The following is a 26289-nucleotide window of genomic DNA, read 5'->3' on the forward strand; positions in this document are numbered from 1 at the left end:
TGCACTTGAGGTCAAGAGCCTTTTGTACTTTGCCATATGCTCCTGCTTTCTGCGTGTGACAATATCTCCTTGTACGAAGCAGTTAGAAACAGAAAGTCCTGGTTCACACAGGGACAGAGAGAAAAGCACTGGCTATATTAAATACCAGACTAAAATGTAAAATTACCAAGCAAATACCACATAAATATGCAGTCTGAACATCAACTAAATTTCATTTCAGCTTTACTCAGTCACCTCTGTTACAGTATATATACAGTAGATCGCTAATCTAATAGTTACCAAAAACAGATGATGCTATTATACTTTATTTCATGACCCTTCTACTAAACCAATTTGCAACAGTGGTATATTACAGCCGGCACCCGCTGCGGATGGCGCAGGGACAGATCATGTGCCTGCCCTGTTCAATGAACGTAACTGAACACCCATTTGCGGGAACGTATTGCTAAAATGGACGTACGGTTATGTCCATTTGCGGGAAGGGGTTAAAGGGGTATTCCTAGAACAGACCTTTATCACCTATCCAAAGAATATGTGGAAAGTGTCTAAACACTGGGAGACCTGTTACATCTAAGGACGCAATCACTAAGTAAAAGTGCAAGTAGTAATGACCTAAAAATGCTTTTGTGACCGCCATGGCCTTGTACCTATGTTTGCTTTATATTTGGTGTACTGCGCCTTTAAGTGCTATCGTCCTGCCCTTGGCTGTTGCTATTGTGTTGTGGCTCTTGTTGCGGCTGTATTCTTATTCCCTCCAATAGGTATTACTTGTATAGTGGTGAAAACAGCCATTGTCTGACAAAGATAGGAGAAGATGTGCTGCATTGCAGATGCTTGATTTGGCCAACGAAAACATTGTGTATGTATTTAATCTTGTTGCATTTATTGTGTGCACTATCATTGCTGGCAAAAGGGCTGTATCTTAAAGAGAACCTTTCACCTCCCCAAACATGTGCAGCTGAGTGCAGCATGTTATAGGAAAGGCTTCATAAACCCTGTCTCGCGTAAAAAAAAAATTGTAACTCCCTCCGTTATTTACATATCGGTGCCATTATAATTGGCACCAAATATGTAAATAAGGCCCTGAACTGTCAATGGGGCGTTTCTAACTAACTAAAAGGCAAGGGGGCGTGATGTCTCCACTCTGACACTGTCCAATCAACTGCGGACAGTGTCAGGGCGGCTAGTGCGGTGTTCTCTCCGGCGAGAACACACAGAGACTTGGTGTTTGTGCTGCAGATAGCGTGCGCGCGCCCTCACGCGTGCGAGCATGGCCGTTCACTCGCACATCGACGTCACCACTCCCGCCGCCACGGAACGAGAAGAGACGAGGATATGAAGGAGACGAGGAGATCTACTTACATCCATCACCAAGGGGTATTTGCTTTCTGCTAAAAAACAAATCTATATAACAACACACAGTGGGGAAGATTTACTACTGTGTCTGGGTCGAAAAATATGCTAAATTTTAATGCTTGCACCTCACTAGACACTTGTCCCAAAAGAGGGCATGGCTTAGTGATAAAAGGGGTGGGGCTTTTCTGGAAGGTCAAGGCTTAAAATGCACCAATGCACGCCAAAGAAAATTAGCCAAAAAACTGGCACAAAAAAAAACTAAAATCAAAACTGGCATAAGGAATAGAAAAGGGTTTAATAGGTTACACAAGATGTGCCTAAATTATTATGCAGCATCCAACACTGGTCTAAGTTTACACTGTGTAAATGTTAGTATTAGTAAACGTGGGCCGGTATGTTTTCACTCCGCACTGAATTTAGACACGCTCACAATCTGGTACATGCACGTAAATAAGTAACAACTTGAGCTGTATGACTAATATTCACTATTAGACTCTGCAAATCATGTATAAATTGTTAATCATACTATTATCAACTGAATTGTATGGTATTTTATAAATATATATATATAAATATATATATATATATATATATATATATATATATATATATATATATATATATATATATATATATATATATATATATTATAAAAAGGGAAATTGAAAGTGTCCAAAATAATCATGTAATTCATGATTATTGAAAGAGTGAATAAAGATCAAGCATAAGAGTATACAACGCTGCCTGCTCCAGGGCACAAGTAGGAATATCTGCATTGGGGAGCAGGTCCAGCCTGGAACATAAACAGAATACTTTTTTTCAGCGTAGAAATAGTAGTAGAAATATGATTTCATGGCCTAAGAAAATATTTACTCTTACCACATGGGTAATGTCTACTGTACTGTGCCAGGGGCAGTGCATTAATTGCAGCATCAAAGTACACACTGCTTCTCAGTGCTCTGTTACTCCATCGCTTTTCAAAGGGATGTTACACACATTTCTGATAAAGAGCTCTAAGACACTTGTCTAAAAAGAGTCGCGGATCCTTAAAAGCTATGGACACCTTTGCAGACATTTTTTTTAAACTATTGCATTGTATGTATTTTGTGAAGTAAAGCATATTTACAATTGGTTTTAATTAAAAACGTGGCATTAACTGTCTTCTGCAGCTTCTATGTTTTACAATACGATACAAGCTGCTAGATGCCGTTCAGTGCTCAGTTCGACAGATCAGCTGAATGTTGGCCACTCTCTAGCCTTTCTCTGCTCTCCTAAATACTATTCTAAGCTGATATCTTCTTTCATTTATGTTAATTTTCTTTGGTTTGTAAATATGCCAGCTTAGATTACTGTTCAAGAGTGAAGAGAGAGACACAGGTCAGAAAGGAGTCAACAATAAGCTCATTTGTCAGACTGAGCACTGAATGGCATCCAGCAGCTTGTATTGTATTAAAATATCTACAAGCTGCAAAAGACAAACAAAGCAAAATTTTTAAGTAAAACCAATTGTAAATATGTTTTATTTAATAAAATACATACAATGCAATAATACGAATGAAAAAAATGGCTGCAGAAGGTGTCCATATTAGAGATGATCGAATTTCCCGAAAAGAGTTTTGAGTCCAATCCGATTGAATCGGACGCCCGATTCCGTTAGAATAAAAAGACTTGGAATCGCAAATGCCCCGATTGCCAAGAAAACATGTGTCTGACTCTCTGATGTCTTTAAGGACTGTATCCAACCCCTTTCAAGCTCTTTAACATCAAGCCAGCATTAGTAATGTCATCCACCTATAACCCTCATGATTTGCTATGCTAGAGGGAGCGATAAACGCAGTGCGTTTTAGGAACACTACCTCCAAGGCCTTATGGAGAAGCCTGCCCAAGGTCATATCATTCTTTTTCTAATCTGTAAAATGGCGGCTGGCGCTTTCAAATTGTGCATCTTAAACCCCAAACGTTTTGTATTTTGCCAAATCTAAAAAACTTTGGAAATTTCAGACTGAATTTGATTTGTGTAGAATTGATTTGCTCATCTCTAGTCAATAGCCTTTAAGGAATACACTTTTTCCACTAGTTTGCCCAGTCACCACCTTTTTCATGCCTAAAGGAATTCCATCAAGTTCCTTAGGACAGAAAACCGACCACATTTTGATGGAAAGATTAATTTCAATGGGCAAAATTTTTGAACCGGTGATTATTCAGTATCAACGACTTCACTATATTAGATTTGACACTACACAAAATTGTGTAATTTTTAGTTGGCACCACATTTATACAGTGCAGGCATTAGAGATGTCACCTATATATAGATCTAATTTTTAAAGCTGGATACAGTAGATTAGGCTCTACATTTTATGCATTCCATCAGGCAGCATTTATGTATGAGACCATACAATAGGATCTGCTTATTAAAAAAAGTCTAATAATTTTAGTAAATAATTTTCTGGTAATTAAGCATGTAAATTGCTAGAAATGTGCAATTTTTATTCTTGAGTATGACATGGTTGCAGGGCCATATTATGTCTATTTTATTAGCTTAAAAGGTGTCATGTTAATTGGGTTGTCCAAGAACTGACAATTTTTACCTAGCCACAGGATAGCGTATTTGTCTGATTGCAGGAACAGGGGTCCCAAATCCCTTGCTCCTCCTCACTGTTCGACTGTAGTGAGGAGGGCATTGACTGAAGCAGTGGTCGAGCATGTGCTCTGGAATTTATAAACTTTTTTACGCCAGTTTTCTGGTGTAAAAAGGTTGCAAACGACTCGAAAGTCTCAATTTGCTAGAAATTTTTTGTCTTTTGGGCCATTTACGCCGCCCTCTGCATTTTTTAAAGTGGGTGGGGCTTAGTAAAAACGGGACGTGGCCACCAGCAGCACAGCAAATTTATTATAATTTATGCTAGAAATCGGTGGAAATTATAGCGAAAATCAATATCACTACTTGTGTGCCTGAAGATATCAGTTACATCATACAAGTCTCCTGATTAACTTTAACATATTGTTACACACAATTAATTTTTCACATGTCACAATTACATTACAAGAGCTTCTTGAAGTGGTGCAACTAAGTGGCAATTTTTGCACACATTTTAGACATTTTCTATGGAATATAAGCAAATTGCTAACAAATGCAAATATGACATATAAATTGCTATTACAGTCTTGAAATCCCCAATTTGTTAAAGTGTGATTTCACAAGTCAGATATTAATTCACTTTACAGGATCATATGTTCAGCTCACTGATTAAAAAGGCAAGGCTTTTTTTAAAAAAAATGTTGTTCTAGAGATTCCAAATTTCTGTCCTACTGCAGCCAATTTTGCTTAACCCCTTAAGGACGCAGGCTTGTTTTGGCCTTAAGGCTCAGAGCCCATTTTTCAAATCTGACATATTTCACTTTATGTGGTAATAACGGCGGAATGCTTAAACCTATCCAAGCGATTCTGAGATTATTTTCTCGTGACACATTGGGCTTCATGTTCGTGGTAAAATTTGGTCAATATATTCAGTGTTTATTGGTGAAAAATTGCAAAATTTTGAGAAAATTTTGAAAAAATTGTATTTTTCAGAATTTAAATGCATCTGCTTGTAAAACAGACGGTTATACCACCCAAAATAGTTACTGGTTCACATTTCCCATAAGTCTACTTTAGATTGGCATCATTTGTTGAGCATTCTTTTATTTTTCTTGGACGTTACAAGGCTTAGAACATAAACAGCAATTTCTCATATTTGTAAGAAAATTTAAAAAGCCTTTTTTTTAAGATACCTGTTCAGTTCTGAAGTGGCTTTGAGGGGCCTATGTATTAGAAACCCTGATGAAAGACCCCATTTTAAAAACTAGACCCCTCAAAGTATTCAAAACAGCATCTAGAAAGTTTTTTATCCCTTCAGGCATTTCACAAGAATGAAAGCAAAGTGGAGGTGACATTTGCAAATTTCATTTTTCTTGCTGAATTTCAATTTTATTAAAAAAAAAATCTGTAACACAGGTTTTAACAGAGAAATACTACTAAATATGTATTGTCCAGATTCTGCAGTTTTTAGAAATGTCCCACATGTGGCTCTACTGCGCTCGTGGACTAAAAGCCCCAGAAGCAAAGAAGGACCTAGTGAATTTTAGGCAGCATGCCAGGTTTGAAGAGGTGTTGAGGTGCCAAAAAAGTAGGAATCCCCCAATAGTGACCCCATTTTGGAAACTGCACCCCTCAAGGAATTCATTTATGGTTGTTGTGAAATTGGGCTGTGAAATTAAAAAAAATGAAATTTTTTCCAATAAGATGTCATTTGTGATCAAAATTTATTATTTTCACAGGGAACAAAATACCACATTTTGTTGCCCACAAAATACCCCATTTGTGGTGATAAACTGAAGTTTGGGCCCATGGGAGGGCTCAGAAGGAAAAGAGCGCCATGTGTTTGTTGGAGTCCAGATTTTGCTGGATTGGTTTTCGGGTGCCATGTCGCATTTGCAGAGCCCCAGAGGTATCAAAGCAATGGAAACCCACCAGAAGTGACCCCATTTTGGAAACTACACCCCTCAAGGAATTAATTTATGGGTGTTGTGACCATTTTGACCCCATAGTTTTTTCACAGAACTTATTTGAATTGGGCTGGGAATTAAAACAAAATAATTTTTTTCCAATAATATGTCGTTTTGGCTGAAAATTTCTTATTTTCCCAAGAAATAAAATACCCCATTCTGTTGCGCAATTTGTCCAGAGTGCAGCAATGCCCCATTTGTGGCTCAGAACGAAAGGAGCACCATTTGGTCTACTGGGGATTTTCTGGTGCGAAGTCATGTATGCAGAAGCCCCTGAGGTACCAGTACAGTTGAAACCTGCAAGAAGTGACTCAGTTTTAAAATTGACACCCTTAAGGCATTCATCTAGAGGTGTAGTGAGCATTTTGACCGGAGACATACACCCCATAAACTGTAATGTGGGTTCTCACGGGTACGGCAATACCCTCAATGTGGCTGTTATCAGCTGCCTGGGCACACAGCAGGGCTCAGAGGGGAAAGATGAGGGGGATAAGCTGTGGGAGTGCATCAGGGTAAGTAAAATTGGAGTCAATTATAAACCAAGGGATGTATGATAAATTTTAAAACACTCTTTCATACAGAGCTCTGGTTTTTCGGGACACGCGTCACATTGATATATTGTGTCCTCCCTTATCCCCCTCTTATAGCAGACTTTGCACCTCTTTTGACTTTTTCCATTCTTGCCAATTTGGGGAACTTCTCCTGGAAAGTGTTGCCCTGGTACGATGTGTGTGGCCCCGCTTCCAGAAGTACTGGGTGCCCCCCCCCTTCCTGGTCCCTAAAGATTAGGTTCTTGATAATCACCTCTTGAAATTCCAGGAAAGTTCACCTCTGGCCTGTACATCGACGTAGCACGTACACATTGTACAATGCCATCTGTATGATGTGCACGGCCAGCTTCTTATACCACACCGCATGGCGCTGTAGGGCTTCAGGACTTGATCTGACAAGTCCACCCCTCCCATGTACCTATTGTAGTCCAGGATGCAGTCTAGTTTGGGGGTCTCTGTACTGGTACCTCATACAAGTACATGGGTACTGGTGTGACATCTCTCTTGTCTTGTACGTGACACACAATATGTTGCTGCTAGAATGTGCCCTGCTCTCACCCCTTCTTGTTTGCCCAAGCAGAGTCTTAGGAAGGCCTCTCAGATTTCTTCTAGCGGTGCCGCATGCCGCAGGACTTCTGGAAGCGAGGCAGTTGAAGAGTGGGATGCTAGTATAAAAATTATCCAGGTAGAGGTGGTAACCCTGGTCCAGCAGTGGGTGCACCAAATCCCACACAATTTTTGCATTAACTCCCAGTAAGGGGGGGGGCATTATGGGGGTTGACTACTGGTGTCCTTGCCTTTATATATCCTAAATTTGTAGGTATACCCTGATGCACTCTCGCACAGGTTATACATCTTCACGCCATACCTTGCCTTCTTACCCGGCAGGTACTCGCGGAATTGAACCCTCCCTTTAAAATCTACCAAGGACTCATCAATAGAAATAAACTTCTCGGGGGTGTATGCTTGGGAAAACCGGGCACTGAAACGGTCTAATAGGGGTCTCCGTTTATACAAACGGTCAAAACTGGGGTCATCTCGGTGTGGGCACTGCTCATTATCAGTATAATGTAAGAAGCGAAGTATTGCCTAATTTATTTCTTTTTTTAGGTTCCAGTTCAGTTCTGAAGTTGCTTTGAGGGGCCCATATATTAGAAACCCCTATGAAACACCCCATTTTAGAAACTAGACCCCTCAAAGTATTCACAACAGCATTTAGACATTTAGAAAGTTTATGAACCCTTTAGGTGTTTCACGGGAATTTAGAGTAAAGTAGAGGGGAAATTTACATTTTTTTTGTCAGAAAATCCTCTTTATACCATTTTTTTTATAACACAAAAGGTTTTATCAGAGAAATGCAACTCAATACTTATTGCCCAGATTCTGTAGTTTTGAGAAATATCCCACATGTGGCCCTAGTGCGGTAATGGACTGAAGCACCGGCCTCCGAAGCAAAGGAGCACCCAGTGGATTTTGAGGCCTCTTTTTTATTAGGCACCATGTCCGGTTTGAAGAGGTCTTGTGTTGCCAAAACAGTGGAAAACCCCCAAAAGTGACCCCATTTTGGAAACTAGACCCCTTGAGGAATTCATTGCAGTTTTCTTGGGGTGCATGCGACTTTTTGATCTGTTTTTATTCTATTTTTAAGTGGCGTGTTGACTAAAAAACAGCAATTCTACTATTGTTTTTTTATTCTATTTTTTTACAGTGTTCACCCTGCGCTATAAATGACATATTCACTTTATTCTGCGGGGCGATACGATTACGGCGATACCAGATGTTTATAGTTTTTTTTATGTCTTATGGCGTTTGCACAATAAAATACTTTTTGTAAAAAATTATTTACTTTTTGTGTTACCATATTCTAAGAGCCAGAACTTTTTTAATTTTCCATCAAGAAAGCCGTGCGAGGACTTATTTTTTGCGTAACGAACTGTAGTTTCGATCAGTACCATTTTTCGGTACATGCGACTTTTTGATCTCTTTTTATTCCATTTTTTGGGAGGTGAAGTGACCAAACAATTGTGATTCTGGTACGGTTTATTATTATTTTCTTTTACGGCGTTCACTGCGCGGGATAAATAATGAAATAATTTTGTAGTTCAGGCCTTTACGAACGCGGCGATACTAATTATGTATAGTTTATTTGTTTATATATTTTTATTAATAATAAATGACTGATAAGGGAAAAAGGGGGATTTTGACTTTCATTACTTTTAAAACTTTTATTTTCTTATTTTTACACATCTTTTTTTAACTTTTTTTTAACTTTATTACTTTGTCCCACTAGGGGACTTGAGGGCAGGAGGCCCTGATCGCTATTCTAATACACTGCACTACATGCGTAGTGCAGTGTATTAGAGCTGTCAGCTACTCACTGACAGCAAGCATAGTGGGTCCTGACTTCGTCAGGACCCACTAGGCTTCCATCGATGGCATAGCCGGACGCCATTGTCTGGTGTCCGGTTGCCATAGTCACCATCGACAGCCGCTAACGTGTAGCAGGCTGGCGATTGTAGCTTAACCCCTAAAAAGCTGTGATCGCTATTGAACACGGCTTTTAAGGGGTTAATCAGCGGGGACACAGCGATCGGTCCCTGCTGTAGGAGCTGCGGCAGCTGCTGTATGAGACAGCAGCTGTCACAGCTCCTGCATGTGTCGGGAGGACGGCCGAAATGGCCGTTACTCCCGCGACGTAATAGTCCGTCGCTGAGCGCTAACGATACACTTAGCACGACGGATTATTACGACGCTGAGCGTTAAGGGGTTAATAAAGGAAAAAAAATTCTTCCTGACCAAACACCATAATTTTCCTGGATCATTTTAATTTCCTTCATTGCCATAATAATAATAACTCAATGCCATAAGTCATGAGAAAAAATTATAGCCCTTTTTTAAATGCTGTCAATGTATCTGCCTTTAGTATCTCTTGTGGTAGGGCATTTTATAGTTTGACTACTCTGTAAAGAAGCCTTTCCTATATATATTTTATATCCGATTCTGTTTTCAGTGTCTGAGGCACTGTTTGATTGGAGTAAACTATATACCATTTAGTAGCACCCCCCCTTCCAGGGTATTTTTTAAATGGTTATATAACCTGCCCAGGAGTGGCAGACATAATGCCTTAAGGCACTTTTACACGGGCCAATTATCGGGCAACAGGCCAATTATCGAGCAAATATTATTGTTGTCGGTAGCACGTCTCCCTATTTACAAGATGAACGAGTGTTTGCTTGTTTATCCGCTGATAGCTGCCCTGTTTACACAGGGCAATTATCGCCAACGAGCGTTCTATCAACGAGCGTTTGTCTGATAATTGGGCTGTGTAAAAGTGCCTTAAGGCATCATGTTTTCACAACTGGTGCAGGACCCAACAAGAGGGGACAACGACTTCTAGACCTAATTCTAACTAATAGGCCAAACAGGATATCAAAAGTACAGATTGGGGGTCACCTGAGTAATATTGACCACAACATAATACGTTTTCATGTATCCTTTAACCCCTTACCGACAGTTGATGTATCTATACGCCAAAGTCGGGTAGGGGAAGTATGGAACGGTCTCACGGAGTGAACCCGCACCATACAATGCCAGTGTCGAGTATCGAGCGGTATCGTGCACGAGCGCGATCCCGCTCGTTTAACTTGTTAAATTCTGTGGTCAATAGCGACCGCAGCATTTAAATCGTTCGAAAAAGGGGGGCGACCCCCTCTAACAGCTCATCGTGCCCCCCGCAATGCAATCGCGCGGGGGGGGGGGGGCGATGGTTGCTATGGCTGCCTGGGGGTCTAATGAAGGCCCCAAGGTCCGCCATCTTTGTGCTTCTATTAAGCCCTGCCTCCGGCAGGGCTTAATAGAATCCTGTCAGAGTCACGATATACTGCAGTACATTAGTATTGCAGTATATCATGCAAGCGATCTAACGATCGCTGGTTGAAGTCCCCTAGGGGGACTACTAAAAAAAGTAAAAATGAGTAAAATAAAGTGTTTTTTTAATGAAAAAAAAATAATTACAACTAAAATGTAAAAAAAAAACGCTTTTCCCATTTTCCGCCTAAAGCATAGTAAAAAAAAATAATAATTAAACATAATTTGTATCACCGCGTCAGTAAAAGTCTGAACTATTACAATATATCATTATTTGACCCGCACAGTGAACGCCATAAAAAAAATTGTAAACATCAGAATCTTTTGGTCACCTCATCTCCCACAAAAAATGAAATAAAGAATGATAATGTGGCATGTACCCCAAAATTGTATAATTAAAAACTACAGCTTATCCCGCAAAAAATAAGCCCTCGTACCACTTAATCGACGGAAAAATAAAAAAGTTATGGCTCTTGGAATTTGGCGACACAAAATAAATTAGATTTTTTTACACTTAGGTTTTTACTTGTAAAAGTAGTAAAATATAGAAAAAACTATATATATTTGGTATCGCCATAATCGTATTGACCCACAGAATAAAAAGTTAACATGTTGTTTTAATTGCACAGTGAATTCCGTAAAAACAACGCGCAAAAAAACAAAGGAGGAATCGCTGTTTTTTTCATTTTCTACCCCACAAATATTTTTTTCCCCGTTTCCTAGTACATTATATGCCACAATAAATGGTGCTATGAAAAACTATAACTCGTCCCTCAAAAATCAAGCCCTCCTAGGACTATATCGACAGAAAAATAAAAAAGTTATGGCTTTTGGAAAGTGGGGAGGAAAAAAACTAAATTGAAAATCTGAAAAAGGGGTGCGGCGGGAAGGGGTTAATAAGATGTGTAGTAGAGCACCTACAAAAACACTAAACTTCAGAAAGGCCAATTTTGATGGGCTAAGGGATGACCTTCAGAGCATCAACTGGGACATTGTCCTCAAAAATAAATATGCACAAACTAATTGGGACATTTTTAAAAACCTCTTGGGCGGGTTCACACATAGCGGAATTTCACTTAAATTCCGCTGCGGACACTCCGCAGCGTTAATCCGCAGCGGAGCCGTTTCTCCATTGACTTTCACTTTAATTTAGCAGTGTTCGTTTACACGATGCGTACAATTCCGCTGCGGAGCATAGGCTGCGGAGCGGAATTTGGTGTCCGCAGCATGCTCTGTCTGTTGCGGAGCAGTGGCGGACTGGTTGCGGACTCATGGCGGAATTTCTCCATTGACTTCAATGGAGAGTCAAAATTCCGCAATGAAGTCCGCAGATCTTATGTGTGCTGCGGAGCGTATTGTTTTTACTACCATGACATTTCTTCATTCTGGCTGGACCTATGTATTTCTAGGTCTACAGCCAGACTGAGGAAGTCAATGGGGCTCCCGTAATGACGGGAGCGTTGCTAGGAGACGTCTGTAAATAGTCACTGTCCAGGGTGCTGAAAGAGTTACGCGATCGGCAGTAACTGTTTCTGCACCCGGGACAGTGACTACCGATCTCAATATACATGTATCTGTTAAAAAAAATATAAGTTCATACTTACCGAGAACTCCCTGCGTCTGTCTCCAGTCCGGCCTCCCAGGATGACGTTTCAGTGTAAGTGACGGCTGCAGCCAATCACAGGCCAAGCACAGGCTGCAGCGGTCACATGGACTGGAGCGTCATCCAGGGAGGTCGGGCCGGATGCCGAAAGAGGGACGCGTCACCAAGACAACGGGCGGTAAGTATGAATTTCTTTGACTTTCACTAGGGAAAGTGCTGTCCCTTCTCTCTATCCTGCACTGAATAGGGAGAAGAGAAGCACTTTTCCTGCAGTCCGCAGCGGCCAGTCCGCATCAATTTTCTGCACATTTTGTGCAGATCCGCTGCAGAATCTGCAACGCAGATTCTGTGCGGCATTGATGCGGACAGTTGCGGAGGAATTCCGCCATGTGTGGTCATGCCCTTTGAATTGGCCCTATGAAAATTTATATCTTATGGGAATAATCGAGCTAGAAACAAGATGAAACCAATGTGGTTAAATAAAACAGTAAGGGGGGCAATAAATGCTAAAAAGAACGCGTTCAAACTACTAGGGATGAGGCATTAAATAATTATAAATAAAAAAATAAGTTGCGTAAAAGACAAATAAAGGCAGCAAAGATTGAAATAGAGAGACTCATTGCCAAAGAAAGTAGAAATAACCCCAAAATATTATTCAAATACATAAATAATAACAAACTGAAAGTGTCGGCCCTCTCAAAATTAATCTGGGTATAATGGTGGAGGAGGAGGAGGATAAATCCAATATATTGAACACATTTTTCTCTACTGTATTTACACTGGAAAATCCAATATCAAACAACATGATTAGGGATAAAGTAAATTCTCCATTAAATGTCACCTGCTTAAGACAGAGGGTGGTTATTAATGGCACATCCTCAGAGTGGGTCACAGTCACCAGTGGGTTTCCACATATGTCAGTATTGGGCCCTCTTCTTTTTAATATGTTTATTAATGACCTTGTAGAGGGTTTACAGAGCATAATTTCAGTATTTGAAGATAATACTAAGCTCTGTAAAGTAATCAATACAAAAGAGGATAATATAATACTACAGATGGATTTGGGGAAGCTGGAGGTTTGGGCAGAGAAATGGCAAATTAAGTTTAATGTGGATAAATGTAAGGTTATGCACTTAGGCCGAGAAACAAATTTTACAAATATGAATTAAATGGTAGAACACTGGGTTAAAGCGCTACTGAAACGAAAAAGAGAAATTGTTGGGCAGTACATTTACATTTAGCAACCAGTGCCAGACAGCTGCTGCCAAGGCAAATAAAATCATGGCATGCATCAAAAGAAGCATAGATGCTTATGACAAAAACATAGTTTTGCCTCTATACAAATCACTAGTCAGACCACATATGGAATACTGTGTACAATTTTGGGCACCTGTGTATAAGAAGGACATGGCTGAACTAGAACGGGTGCAAAGAAGGACGACCAAGGGACTGGGTGGATTGCTGTACCAAGAAAGGTTATCAAACTTGGGGCTATTCAGTTTAGAAAAAAGACTGCTTAGGGGCGATCTAATTACAATGTACAAATATATAATTGGACAATACCGAGATCTTTCTAATGATCTTTTTACACCTAGGCCGTAACAAGGACAAGAGAGCATCCTCGATGTCTAGAGGAAAAAAGGTTTCACCACCTTCATCATAGAGATTCTTTACTGTGAGAGCAGTGAGACTATGGAACTCTCTGCACAGGATGTTGTGGTGGTTGATTCTTTCAACAAGTTCAAGAAGTGCCTTGATCCTGTCTTGAAAAATATAATATTACAGGTTATGAGTACTAGATTCTGGAGATGGGGCATTCATCCTGGGATTTATTTTAATTGCCATATTTGGAATCAGGGAGGAATTTTTCCCGTGTTGAGGAACTTGGCATCAAACTCATGGAGGTTTTGCCTTCCTCTGGATTAACACGGTAGGATTATAGGTTGGACTTAATTGACCTGTGTCTTTTTTCAACCTTATCAACTTATGTAACTATGTCATAATGTAACTTTGCACTATAAATTAGGTATAACTAAAATTCTGAAGGTTTACCTTCAGTATTCCCTATAAGGTGCGCGGCTGCGCGGCCTGCGCACCTTACACAGTACGCCTGCTCACTAAAGTTTAAAGCCCCGCGCACTGTCACGGGCGGCGGGCTGATGCAGTGGCGTCATTAGCACCCGAGGGGGCCCCGGGGCTAGCGACAGCCACATTCACTTGTATGTGCATCCTCAGGATATGCCTATATGCCTGCAGGCTATAAGGCGCTTGGAGGACTCCCTACGTAGGCTGGCGTTATGACGTCACATGCGTCCCGCCCAAGAGGCAGTGTAGCGCTCCGTGCATCGTGGGAGCGTGGCAAGGTAAGTACAATCTTTTGTTTTTTTGAGAGGGCTGTGTGGCAGTATATACAAGGCGAGAGGGGGGCTGTGTAGCACTATATACAAGGGAGGGGGATTGCTGTGTGGCAGTATATACAGGGGGGAGAATTGCTGTGTGGTAATATACAGGGGGGGATTGCTGTGTAGCACTATATACAGAGGGGATTGCTGTGTGACAGTATATACAAGGGGAGGGGGGATTGCTGTGTAGCACAATATACAAGGGAAGGGGGATTGCTGTGTGGCAGTATATACAAGGGGAGGGGGGATTGCTTGATGGCAGTATATACAAGGAGAGGGGGATTGCTGTGTGGCAGTATATACAAGGGGAGGGGGGATTGCTGTGTGGCAGTATATACAAGGGGAGGGGGATTGCTTGATGGCAGTATATACAAGGAGAGGGGGATTGCTGTGTGGCAGTATATACAAGGGGAGGGGGGATTACTGTGTGGCAGTATATACAAGGGGAGGGGAGATTGCTGTGTGGCAGTATATACAAGGGGAGGGTGATTGCTGTGTGGCAGTATATACAAGGGGAGGGGGGATTGCTGTGTGGCAGTATATACAAGGGGGAGGGGGGATTGCTGTGTGGCAGTATATACAAGGGGCGGGGGGATTGCTGTGTGGCAGTATATACAAGGGGAGGGGGGCTGTGTGGCAGTATATACAAGGGGAGGGGGGATTGCTGTGTGGCAGTATATACAAGGGGAGGGTGATTGCTGTGTGGCAGTATATACAAGGGGAGGGGGGATTGCTGTGTGGCAGTATATACAAGGGGAGGGGGGATTGCTGTGTGGCAGTATATACAAGGGGAGGGGGGATTGCTGTGTGGCAGTATATACAAGGGAGGATTGCTATGTGACAGTATATACAAGGGAAGGGGGGATTGCTGTGTGGCAGTATATACAAGGGGAGGGGGGTTTGCTGTGTGGCAGTATGTACAAGGGGAGGGGGATTGCTGTGTGGCAGTATATACAAGGGGAGGAGGGATTGCTGTGTGGCATTATATACAAGGGGGCTGTATGGCATTATCTACAGTGGGGCTGTGTGGTGCCATTTACAGGGGCTGCATGGCGCTATCTATAGGGGGCTAGGTGTGTGGCGCTATCTACAGGGGGCTTTGTTGCACTATCTACAGAGGGGCTGTGTGGCGCTATATACGGGGGGGGCTGTGTCTGGCAGTATCTACAGGGAGGGGGTGTGACGCTATCTACAGGGGGTCTGTGTGGCGCTATCTACAGGGAGGGGGTGTGTTACTATCTACAGGGGTCTGTGTGGCTCTATCTACGGGGGGGGACTGTGTGTGGCAGTATCTACAGGGAGGGGGTGTGACACTATCTACAGGGGGTCTGTGTGGCGCTATCTACAGGGAGGGGGTGTGTTACTATCTACAGGGGGTCTGTGTGGCGCTATCTACAGGGGTCTGTGTGGCGCTATCTACAGGGGCAGTGGTGTAATCAGGGATTCTTTCATTGATGCCTATAATTGGTGTTTATAACTGTCTATTTTACTGGTGGACTTGTAATATTATAGTATTTAAAAAAGTAATTAAAATTAATTTAAAATAAGTTTTCTTATTTAGTCGCTATATTAGCGTTTAATGGGGGTATTACTTTTGGTCATTAGATCGCCCACCATTGATGGAGACTCGCCCTGCTCCCTAACTGCTCCGCTCAGGAGCTGCCAAGACTAAGAGGGAACATTGTTTACCTTGTTGCTATAAAGTATCTGTGCCCTACTGTATCTAAACACATCTTGGACTGGCATCTTTAACTGTGAGTTAAGAGAAGTGGAAATAATACCACTTAGTCACAGTTCACTACATTTTGTTAGTAAATTTATTGCAACAAGCTGACACAGAAATTGAACTAGGCATTCCTGCTTTGGACTTTGTGTCAAAGTCAGCAAAGTTACCAGCTGAGCTAATGCAGCAAATGAAAAGCCTTCAGAATATCCAGAATATGTGTCATCTACAAGTGATCAAGGCTTGTAGGCTTTCATGTGACAAAGAATCGGACATTCTATAAATAACGACATATTTATTGCTGTAGTACACAAGTATGCCAACATTTATGAGGCCCACAACAAGAAAAATACTATTGTTTCATCATTTATATTACAAGGATAAATGTTCTTTGTCATCATTTTCTCTTCTACAATAAATGCATATTTTTCAGGAACAAAATCTGGAAATATGTCTCTGGGTGTACAATAAAACTGCAAGATATGAATGTCAGTTATATTGAATTCTATTGAAACCCTCATTAAGAAAAGCCAATTCTAGTTTAAACTTAACTACACTTCCCATCATCCTTTTTATCTCAACGAAGCCTGGTGAAAGTCCTATGCATTCAGGTTAAAGGGGTTGTTCAACTTCTGACAAATGATGACCTATCCACTGGATAGGTCATCAGTATGTTATCGGTGCAGGTCCGACACCCGGACCCCGCACTCACTAGCCGCTCCGGAGGCCTGCGGACGCCGGATGTTGTGGCACATAATGCTATGGACAGAGCCCGGAAGCAGTTGGCTCCGTACATAGCATAGCGGCCGTGCTGCAGAACTGCTGGTCTGCTCCTATTCACGGCCGCTATCCCGTGGCAGGAGCTAACAGGCTTCCGGCTTGTACGTCCGGTACACAGAGGCACCGGACCAGCTGATCTGTGCGGGGTCCGGGTGTCGGACCTATCCGGTGGATAGGTCATCAGTTGTCAGAAGCTGGAAATCCCCTTTAAGGCTTTAATCTGTTTGCCACATGCCTGAAAGACAAATACATATTTGGCCACTGCTACATTTGGTAACTCTACAGGTCGCAGATTCATTCAAACGTGTCTCTGAACAGTGAAAGGTACCGTATGGCGAGGGTTTTCTTAAGGCTAGTTTACACGGGCAGATATGTCCCCATAATGAGCACCCAGCGTCGATAATTAAAGGTCAATTGGCGCTCGATTAAAAAGGCCCAATGTAATCGGTATAAAAGGATTACATCATAAATTACAACAAACAAATATTTGTGCTTTTACGGATATTAGAAAAAAAGAGTTTGATGCTTTTTGTAAGCACTACATATTTAATAATAATAATAATAATAATAATAATAATAATAATATTTCAGTAAATTATAGTGACCCTGTTAACGCCTGTTTTCAAACAGTTAAGAATAACAATATAAGGGTCAGTTCACACTGAGTTTTTTGGCGCTGATTTTAATGTGGAAACTACACCGGAATCAGCGCCAAAAAGACGTCCGAAATCACCCCCAATGACGGGGGAAAAAAGCGGCATGTCCTTTTTTGCCACAGTTTCCCCCTCTGACCTCTCATTGAATCGATGGGAGGCAGAAAAAACCCACAGAACTAGTTTTTTCGCTACATTTTTCGCCTGCGTGTTGAAAAATGCTACGAAAAAACGCTGAAAAATATGTGCAGGCAGTTCAAAACTGCCTGCAAAAAAACTCTGTGAACAAGGCCTAAGGATTCGGGTACACGGCAAAATCAATTGCATGGAATCAGTATGGCAGCACATGGAATCCCTACAGTTGCCGCTGCATGTTGCTTCTGTACAGCACTGTGTTAGGCCCCATGCACACGACCGTGCCCGCAATCACCTGCAAAGTATGGGAGCACGGCCCGCAAAATGCAAAAGAACGGACATGTTCCATAATTTTTGGAACATTTCTACGGCACGGACACCCATCCGTATCGATACGGAAAGGTGTCCGTGTTCAAAGTGAATGGGTCCGTTTTTGCGGACTGAAATTGACAACTGAGTTTTTTTACGGTCGTGTGCATGGGGCCTTAAAGAGCTATTTCCCCCTGGAAGCAATATCTCCATACTATACAGAGGCACAGCTAAAGACTAATGGGCCCTGATGCAAAAGGTCAAAGTGCCCTCCCTTTGTGCTCCACAAAGTAACGGTGCCACCTTTTGTACCCCACACAGTACTAGTGCCCCCACACAGTAATAGTGAATATCTCAGTGCCCGAAAACCATAATATTGCTTCCTCTGTTCTCCGACATAGTAATTCTGCCCAGCTTTGTGCTCCCTGCACAGTAATGATTCCCACCTTTCTGCCCCCTACACAGTACTAAAGCCCCTTTCGTGCCCTCACATAGTAATAATGCCTACTCTTGAGCACCCTACACAATAAAAATGCCCCTTCATGTCCTAAGGACAGTAACAATTCCCCCTTTATGCTCCAACACAGTAATAATGACCCCCTTTGTGCCTTCCACACAGAAAAATATCACCACCTTTTTCCCCCTTACAAATTAATATTGCCCCTTGTCAGCCTCAAAACAGTAATAATTACCTCCTTTGAGCCCTCAATAAAAAATGCCCGCCTTTGTGCCTCCAAATAGGTAATCTTGCCACTAGCAAAAAAATAAACCTACGACGAGCAGAGCGGCTGAGGTTTCTCCTGGTCTCCGACGTTCTGTGCGTAGTCCTGAGGTCCTTTATGCTGCAGGCCTAAAGAGGCCATTGGCCTATAAGACGGAGAATGGCAGGGCAGGGAGCTTATTACTTCCTGGTCTGCCATAGGCTTAAACTTTATTGTCGTCCTAAGCATGCCGATAAAGTTGAAATCGGGGTTAGCAGGTGTGGAGCGTGGGGGGCTAGGATCTCCTGGCTTTGGCGGTCGGTTGCAATTGCTGTTGAGATTATAGCTACGCCACTGGTACTACGGCATCTGATAGAACACGGCAAATTCCATATCAGTATGGTATGGTACTTCTATAGGTGTCATTTATAACTCCGAACCTAAATATAAAGCCTAATATTATATAAAGCCCTAAAATAAACATGGTTTTTCCCCCCTGAGATATGCTTTTGGCGACAACAACCACTCGGCATATTTTAGCTAAAATGAGCAATTGTCAATATTATGCCCCCTCGTTTCAGTAGTTACTTCTCTTACCTTCAGTTAACGGACACATTTGAATTGTTTAGTTCAATTTACAGAAATATTAAAATGTTCAATACTTTTTCCCATACAAATAGCGACTATTTTTTTTCTATTACAACATTTTTGCATGGGGTTAATACCTGCTAATAAAGATATGGTTGAGAGCAAATGTGTTTTCTTCTTTCATCATTAATCATATGACACATTTATTGATGACAGGATTCTTAGGATTATAATAATCATGCATCTATATATGAGCTCAAAGTATGGCCTTACAAAAATATGGTAACTATATAGTATTTATAGTAACTATATACTATTTTCAAGAGCAAAGGTTTAGCATAATGAGCAGTTCACAGATTTATTGCTGCTCAGGCACAGATTTTATAAGTTGCTAAACAAAACGTAAAAATCACAATATTATTTTCTAGGTCAATTATGGTGAAAAGCAATAAAAGAAAATGAGCATAGGACGCATGATATAGACTTCTTGAGGCTGCAAGATTAGTAAACTGCAATGTTTGATGTTAAAGCAATATCAATGCAACCAAAACATTGTATAATATAAAAAATGGTGAAAACAAAAGTGAATCACTAGGTAGAATACGAAGTCTTACAAGAAGTTTGCGCTACTAATTTATAATTGTCCAGATGAGCCGAGGTTTGTGACGGCACAACTTATATGTGACATCTTAAAAATATAGGACACAGATATAACCCTTGCGGTATGTCGCTACTGGTGAAGTATGGATGTGTGGCTGTCAAGATCAGTCAGTTTACTTAGATATTTTTGATAACTATGAGCTCACCATGAATACACATGTCATTGCTCTGCACATAGTTAAAGGAGTAGTCTGTTTTGGACAATCCCCACTTTTAGAAGGGTCCATTGACAAAATTCTCATCACAAAGTGTCCCTATGCTGGGACCCCCAGCGAACAGTTCTAATCTGTGGGGAAAGCCAGGAGTAAGTGTTCAACCACTGCAGAAGTTTACACAGTGCACATTCAAATCAATGGGTTATCTGTGTAATGCCGGACAAGACTGGTCCGCCAGAGTGAGAGACGCTCTTTGTAACCTCTCTACTCTGGGAAAGAGATGAGGACCCTGAACATGGGACTACCCTCTATCAACTCAGAGTTTCTTAAATGGGTATATGAAAATGGGTTTTCTAAATTGGACATCCCCCTTAAGGGAGTTCCATCAATTTCCAAAGTCCCTGAGCAATATATTCTAGTATCTGACCTCTGCAAAGGTGTGGGTATTTGTTTGAACTTTTGGTTCTGGCTCAGCTTGTTCCAGATCATCCTTTTGATCTCTGCCTGCCTGTCCTCTGCCTATTCGACCCGTTTGTTTGCCACCTACCCCGATCTTCTACTATGTTGATTTTGCCTATAGGTCTGGTACCATGCTATGATTCGAGCCTGTATATCAGCCATAGCATACAGTGGTCTTCTCCTGGGACCACAATCTTTCTTACCAACCTAAAAAGACCAAACTCTCTTGCGGGTTGTTCAAGGGTGTAGAGTTAGAGTTAACTTCTGAATCCACACCTGGTGTAGACAGAGCCAACTCCATAGTGGCAAGAAGGGTTTACTTTCCAGTGGGTACATGACAGTGGCTGCAAGATGGTCTGTGGTGTCTACTGGCCCTCTGAAGTTCACTGTCCTGGATTCAGCTACAATTGATAATGTCTTTGAAAAGACTATGTGTTTTGGTTGCTTTTTGCATATAAATGAATGACCTGAAGCATCAGCTAGTGATGAAGTAAACGGACATTAAAAGAGTATAGATTCTCTAGTGGCTCAGTCAATATCACAGCCTAAATTTTAAAGAGTTTGTCCGGGATTGGCAAAAAGGGTCGGCTTTTTTCCAGAAACAGCACCAATGTTGTCCATGGTCTGTGCCTTGTATTGCAGTCCAGCCTCAATTATTTGAACAGGAATGTCAATACCAGACAATATCAGACAGAGCCCATGGACAACAGTGGTGGTGTTTCTGGAGAGAAAGATTTTTTTTCTATTTCTGCACAATCTCTAATAATGATTGCATAGAACAATGCATCACCAACACGTTTTAAAAATCACAAACACGTTTTAAAAATATTTTCTTAATCTTATCTTATCTTTTAAATCTTGTCCATGACAAAGGTTTATTTCCGCATAATGTTTACTTATTTTAATATTTTTTTTGTTATTTGGTAAAAAAATGATGTATACTTTTATCATATTAATTCCCACCTAACATGAATTTGCAATTGTTTGAGGTCTATTTTAGAATAAAACGTTTGTATTTTTTTATCTTTACACATTTTTTTAATGTAATCATTTACCTAATTGAGCATGTGATTCCCATGATGCAAACCACAGTGCTGCTTTTTATAAAGGGATTGAGGGATTAGTAGTGGTAAAAAAAATCTTCTGTTCTCTCTGTTTTTCTGTCTCTTTCTCTCTTGGACCCTCAGTTACAAGACACATAAAAGAATAAAGCCACCGCATCAAAGGTACAATAACTGTTGCTACTGCTTATAAGGGAGTGTTTGACTTAGTACATTACTAAATAAACAGGAAGATTAATAAAAATGCTAATTGTTTGTTCTCAAAATCTAATCTAAATTGCCTTTATATCCTCCCACAATTTTTTCAGTTAATATTTTGCTGTGAGATTACTATTGACCCAATGATCTTAGCCCAAAATAGCTGATTTTATCTGATTAAGATTAAAATAAGTGATATAAAAATCTGCACATTATGCAAAAATCTTTGCTCTTCACTGTATAAGTGGATTAAAAAAAATGTTGACTGATATCATCTCTCAACACGGCCTTTCTGCTAGGTAAATGATCCAAAAAATGTGCAGTATAGAACCACTTAAAGAAGCACTCCACTTTTTTCTTTTATTGCCCCCTCCATTTGTACATTGGTGTTCCAGTGGGGTGCTGTGTGCAGAAATACTTACCGATCCCCGCATCGTGTCATTTTCGGGTACAGCGAAGCCCATGTGATCTTCATTCTGACCTGGTCTGGAATCACTGCTTTTCAGAAAACCGGAAGTCAGGCTCTCAATGCATTCCTATGGGAGCCTCGTTCTGGCTCCCATAGGAATGCATTGAGAGCCTGAGTTCCGGTTTACTGAAAAACACAGTGATTCCAGACAGGTCAGTGTGAAGATCATGTGGGCGGTGCTGTACCCGAAAACGACACGATGCGGGGATCGGTAAGTATTTCTGCACACAGCACCCCACTAGAACACCAATGTACAAATGGAGGGGGAAATAAAATAAAAAAGTGGAGTGCTTCTTTAAGTACGTATCTATTCTTATGTTCACTCCATCCAGTATTCGTTATCAAGTGTGTCCAAGTAAGTCCTTATCCAACATACTCTAAACCTAATGCCCCATTTCACATTATCCATCAAATAGTAAGTAAAATACTGCATTTAGAGGACTTGCTCAGCGGTAAAGAAATCAAGAAGTAATTTTGGCGAATGGCTCCTAGACATTCTTCTGCCTAGCAAACCTATTTTTACAATTATAACTAATGTTCTTGCAATGAATTATCCATAGAATCCTATAGCAAATTGATGTATAATCCAGTGGGTATTTTCTCAATTGAGCTATATAAAATCTTGACTACAGCATATGAACAAGGGATAATTCCCAAATATACTCTAGCTGGTCTAACCATCAAGTATCCAAAAATCCTGACACTATATTACCTCCCAAAGGTCCATAAAAATGTCTTGGACCCTCCGGGACGTCCAATAGTGTCAGGTATGGGTAGGCTATGTGACCCAGTTTGTAAATTCATTGATTACGATCTGAAGCCTTTGGTTGAATGCCTACTCTCTTTTGTCTAAGATACAACCGAAGTGCTAACTAGAATTGATGGGATCTTCTTAGAACCAGATATAATCCTGGTTACAGCTGACGTAGAATCTCGCCACAAAGATGGGGTTGATGCGGTTCGCCTTTTCCTGGGGTTGAGCAACTGGAACAGCCAAGTATGTGAACTCATACTAGAACTACTGTAATATGTTCTGACTCACAATTCTTTTTTTGTTTAAGGATATATTTTACTTGCAGAAATATGGCACTGCCATGGGTGCGGCGTGTGCACCATCGTATGCTAAACGGTTTCTCAGTCTCTGTGAGAGGCAGCTTTTTCATGGTGATGGTGCCCACGCCTTCGACCATGTGAAGTGCTGGTTGAAATACATTGATGACCTTCTAATAATTTGGCAGGGTACTGAATCACAGTAGCTGACTTTTATGGCTCAATTAACATCAATGATCTCACTATCAAACTAACCTACACTTATGACAGAGTGGATTTTCTGGATGTTGCCATTGAGGTAGATGAGGAGAGACATTTACAAGCTGATGTCTTCAGAAAAAAAAGACATCTGTTAACTCGCTGTTACATGCCAGATTGGCACATATCTAAAGCACAATAAAGGCTGTCCCAGTTGGTCAATATTTTAAGATGAGACAAATCTGCTCACCTGATGCAAAATTTGAGAGTCAATCTAGAGATTTTAAAGAGAGATTATTGGAGAGTGGATATAGCCTCAGAAACATCAAACAGGGGTATAGACATGCAAGGACCACTGAATGCAAATCATTCTTACATCCATCACAACGTAAAAATGCGGGAAATAATACAATTAGATTAATCTCTGCATTTAACAATCAGTGGCAAACGATGAGATCTATATTAACCAGACACTGGCCCATACTACAGATGGAGCCGACCATCGCTACCAATCTGTCCTAAATTCCCTTAATGACAGCTAGGAGGAGCAGGAATCTTAAAGATAAGCTGGTGAAAAGCCACTATGTGGACAAACAGCAGAATCCCTTCTCTTCAAAAGGTACAGTTTGGCAATGCTATCCCTGTGGTCACTGTGTCATATGTGCCAACATAGTCTGTGCAACCACCTTTGAATCCATTGGTGAGGGAGGACAGTTCAAAATACAGAATTATATATCTTGTAACACCACATGTGTGATATATTATGCCACCTGTGGTTGTTCTAAAGTAAATGTTGGCCTAAATTTGCAACAACTAAGTGGTTGGATTAGAGAGCATGTACGGGACATTATTGCTGCGAAAGAAATCAAGGACCTCACCCTGCCTAAAACAATACCTAAACATTTAAAATTATGTCATGGAAGCAACCCAAAAATACACTGAAGGATTAATAGAATACACTGTGGTGTCAGAGGAGGAGATGTCAGGAATTTACACACCAGAGGGAGTGTAAATATATAATTACCCTGGTCACAATGGTCCCCATTGGTCTAAACGAAAAGTTGAGGTTTGCTGTGTTCTTGTAGCCTCACTGCCTATTTAACTTTGTACTAATTTTTTGTTTGTGTTCAGTTTTTATTTTAGATACCCAGTTACTGTTCTAGAGACTCTGTGTTAGACACTGTGGATCCAAACGAAGTCCTCTGGTTTTAATCTGATCGGCGAATATCGACCCCCCTGGACCTATACAATTGAAGATCCTCATAACGTTGTGCTATTGTCTCTATATTGGATTGGACAATGATGAGTTTCTTTTTTTATCTTTGCCCACTTACCTTACCTTACTCACTATATAATATTTTTTCCATTTCCTTTTCACACTGTGCTTTTTCATTCCAAACTTTTTCATTTTATTTGTCACTTCTTATTTATTTTCTTATTTTTTTCACTTTTTCCTTTTGCACATTCTACCATGTATGCACATTTACTTTATTTTTTTTTTTCATTAATATTCTTTACAATTTGTCTTGTTGCACATGTTGATCACGATTTTTCAAGATGTTGCATATACTTATTTATTTTATTATATATAAATATATATTTGCACTAAATTATTATTGTCACTTGTAGTGTTTTTCGCTAGTCACCATAGTTGTCCACATATGAGATGGGTAGGTTGTTGCATTTGAGTATTACATCTTTCCCAATCCCCTTTCCAGTACACTAACAGACAATCACCTAGACACGTCTTCATTGATTCATAGATACCTGGGCTAGTTCATGCAACGTGGATTCGATTTGCAAAGTTGCTGCTCTGGGTCTTAATGCGGCACTGTGCATTTGCGCCGTCTCCCTAGTGATGCGTCCGGGGGCGGCGCATGCGCTGTAGCGCTCTGATGGCCTGCAATGGCATTCTCACAACATCTCTATTGAACCTGTGCGTCCTTGACCAGGTCGACTATTGGTTCACTTATTATCACATGACTCACACAGTGCCTTATTTAAACCAGGACATGAACATATTGCTAGTACCCCTTGAAAATGCTATCTATGCGAAACGCAGTTGGGGCGCTATATTGGGCACACAATTCATTTTTAATCTATGGGTAAGATACTATGTTGAGGGCACCTATGTAAAATTTGTTGTTTATGTGCATAATTGATAGGGCTTTTTGTTGATAGCGGAGGTAGATTGAGATTATTGCGGTCTGGCACTTGTGCAGGCTCTTCCCTCCTCCCGTCACACATTGCACTAGCAGAGACTCTGTTCATGCCCTTCTTCTCTGTGGACACGTATATACTCGCTTATAAAACTATTTGTGAATACCACGTTGGTTGTATATATATATATTACAATTTTCCTACATTATATCTTTATGCAATCAACGCATATATCCTAGATAAGATATCTCATACCCATTCGTGTGTACGATTACCATTATGAATTTCAGTGATGGCCACATATTTGTGTGCGTTGTATGTACCACTGTGATACTTTTTACAAATTTTCCTATGTAGCTCACATACAGTTTATCTTGGTGGAATCCTCTGTGTAATTTATATTCTCCATTTTTTTGATAATTAATATAATTTGAGATTTTTTACATTTATAAAACATAGTGCATGACTCCTTGTCCTTTTTCTATACAAATAATTATCCATAGACTATGAGGTGGCTTCAAAAACTGGATCTTAAAACTGAAAACATAACAGTACAACTTAGTAACATCTGTTAGTCTATCAAGTTAAACCTATTATCCTACAGTGTTAACACAGACACTCTATTATGCCCAAATAGCCTCATTTAAGGCCCTGTTTACACTGCAG

At 40.7% G+C, this 26289-nt stretch overlaps 1 protein-coding gene and 1 long non-coding RNA gene across 15 annotated transcripts in view; one reads left to right on the forward strand and one right to left on the reverse strand.

Moving 5' to 3' along the window:
* Positions 1–26289, reverse strand: part of NRXN2 (neurexin 2) — a 760118-nt gene that overhangs the window by 516503 nt on the left and 217326 nt on the right. The window lies entirely within an intron of this gene.
* LOC142660687 (uncharacterized) lies at positions 1203–24938 on the forward strand. The gene is made up of 4 exons (XR_012850554.1): positions 1203–1377; positions 21675–21713; positions 23070–23212; positions 24595–24938. It is a non-coding gene; the product is annotated as an uncharacterized LOC142660687 (long non-coding RNA).

Source organism: Rhinoderma darwinii, chromosome 9 (assembly GCF_050947455.1).
Source record: "Rhinoderma darwinii isolate aRhiDar2 chromosome 9, aRhiDar2.hap1, whole genome shotgun sequence".
In the NCBI taxonomy this organism is placed as follows: Eukaryota; Metazoa; Chordata; class Amphibia; order Anura; family Rhinodermatidae; genus Rhinoderma; species Rhinoderma darwinii.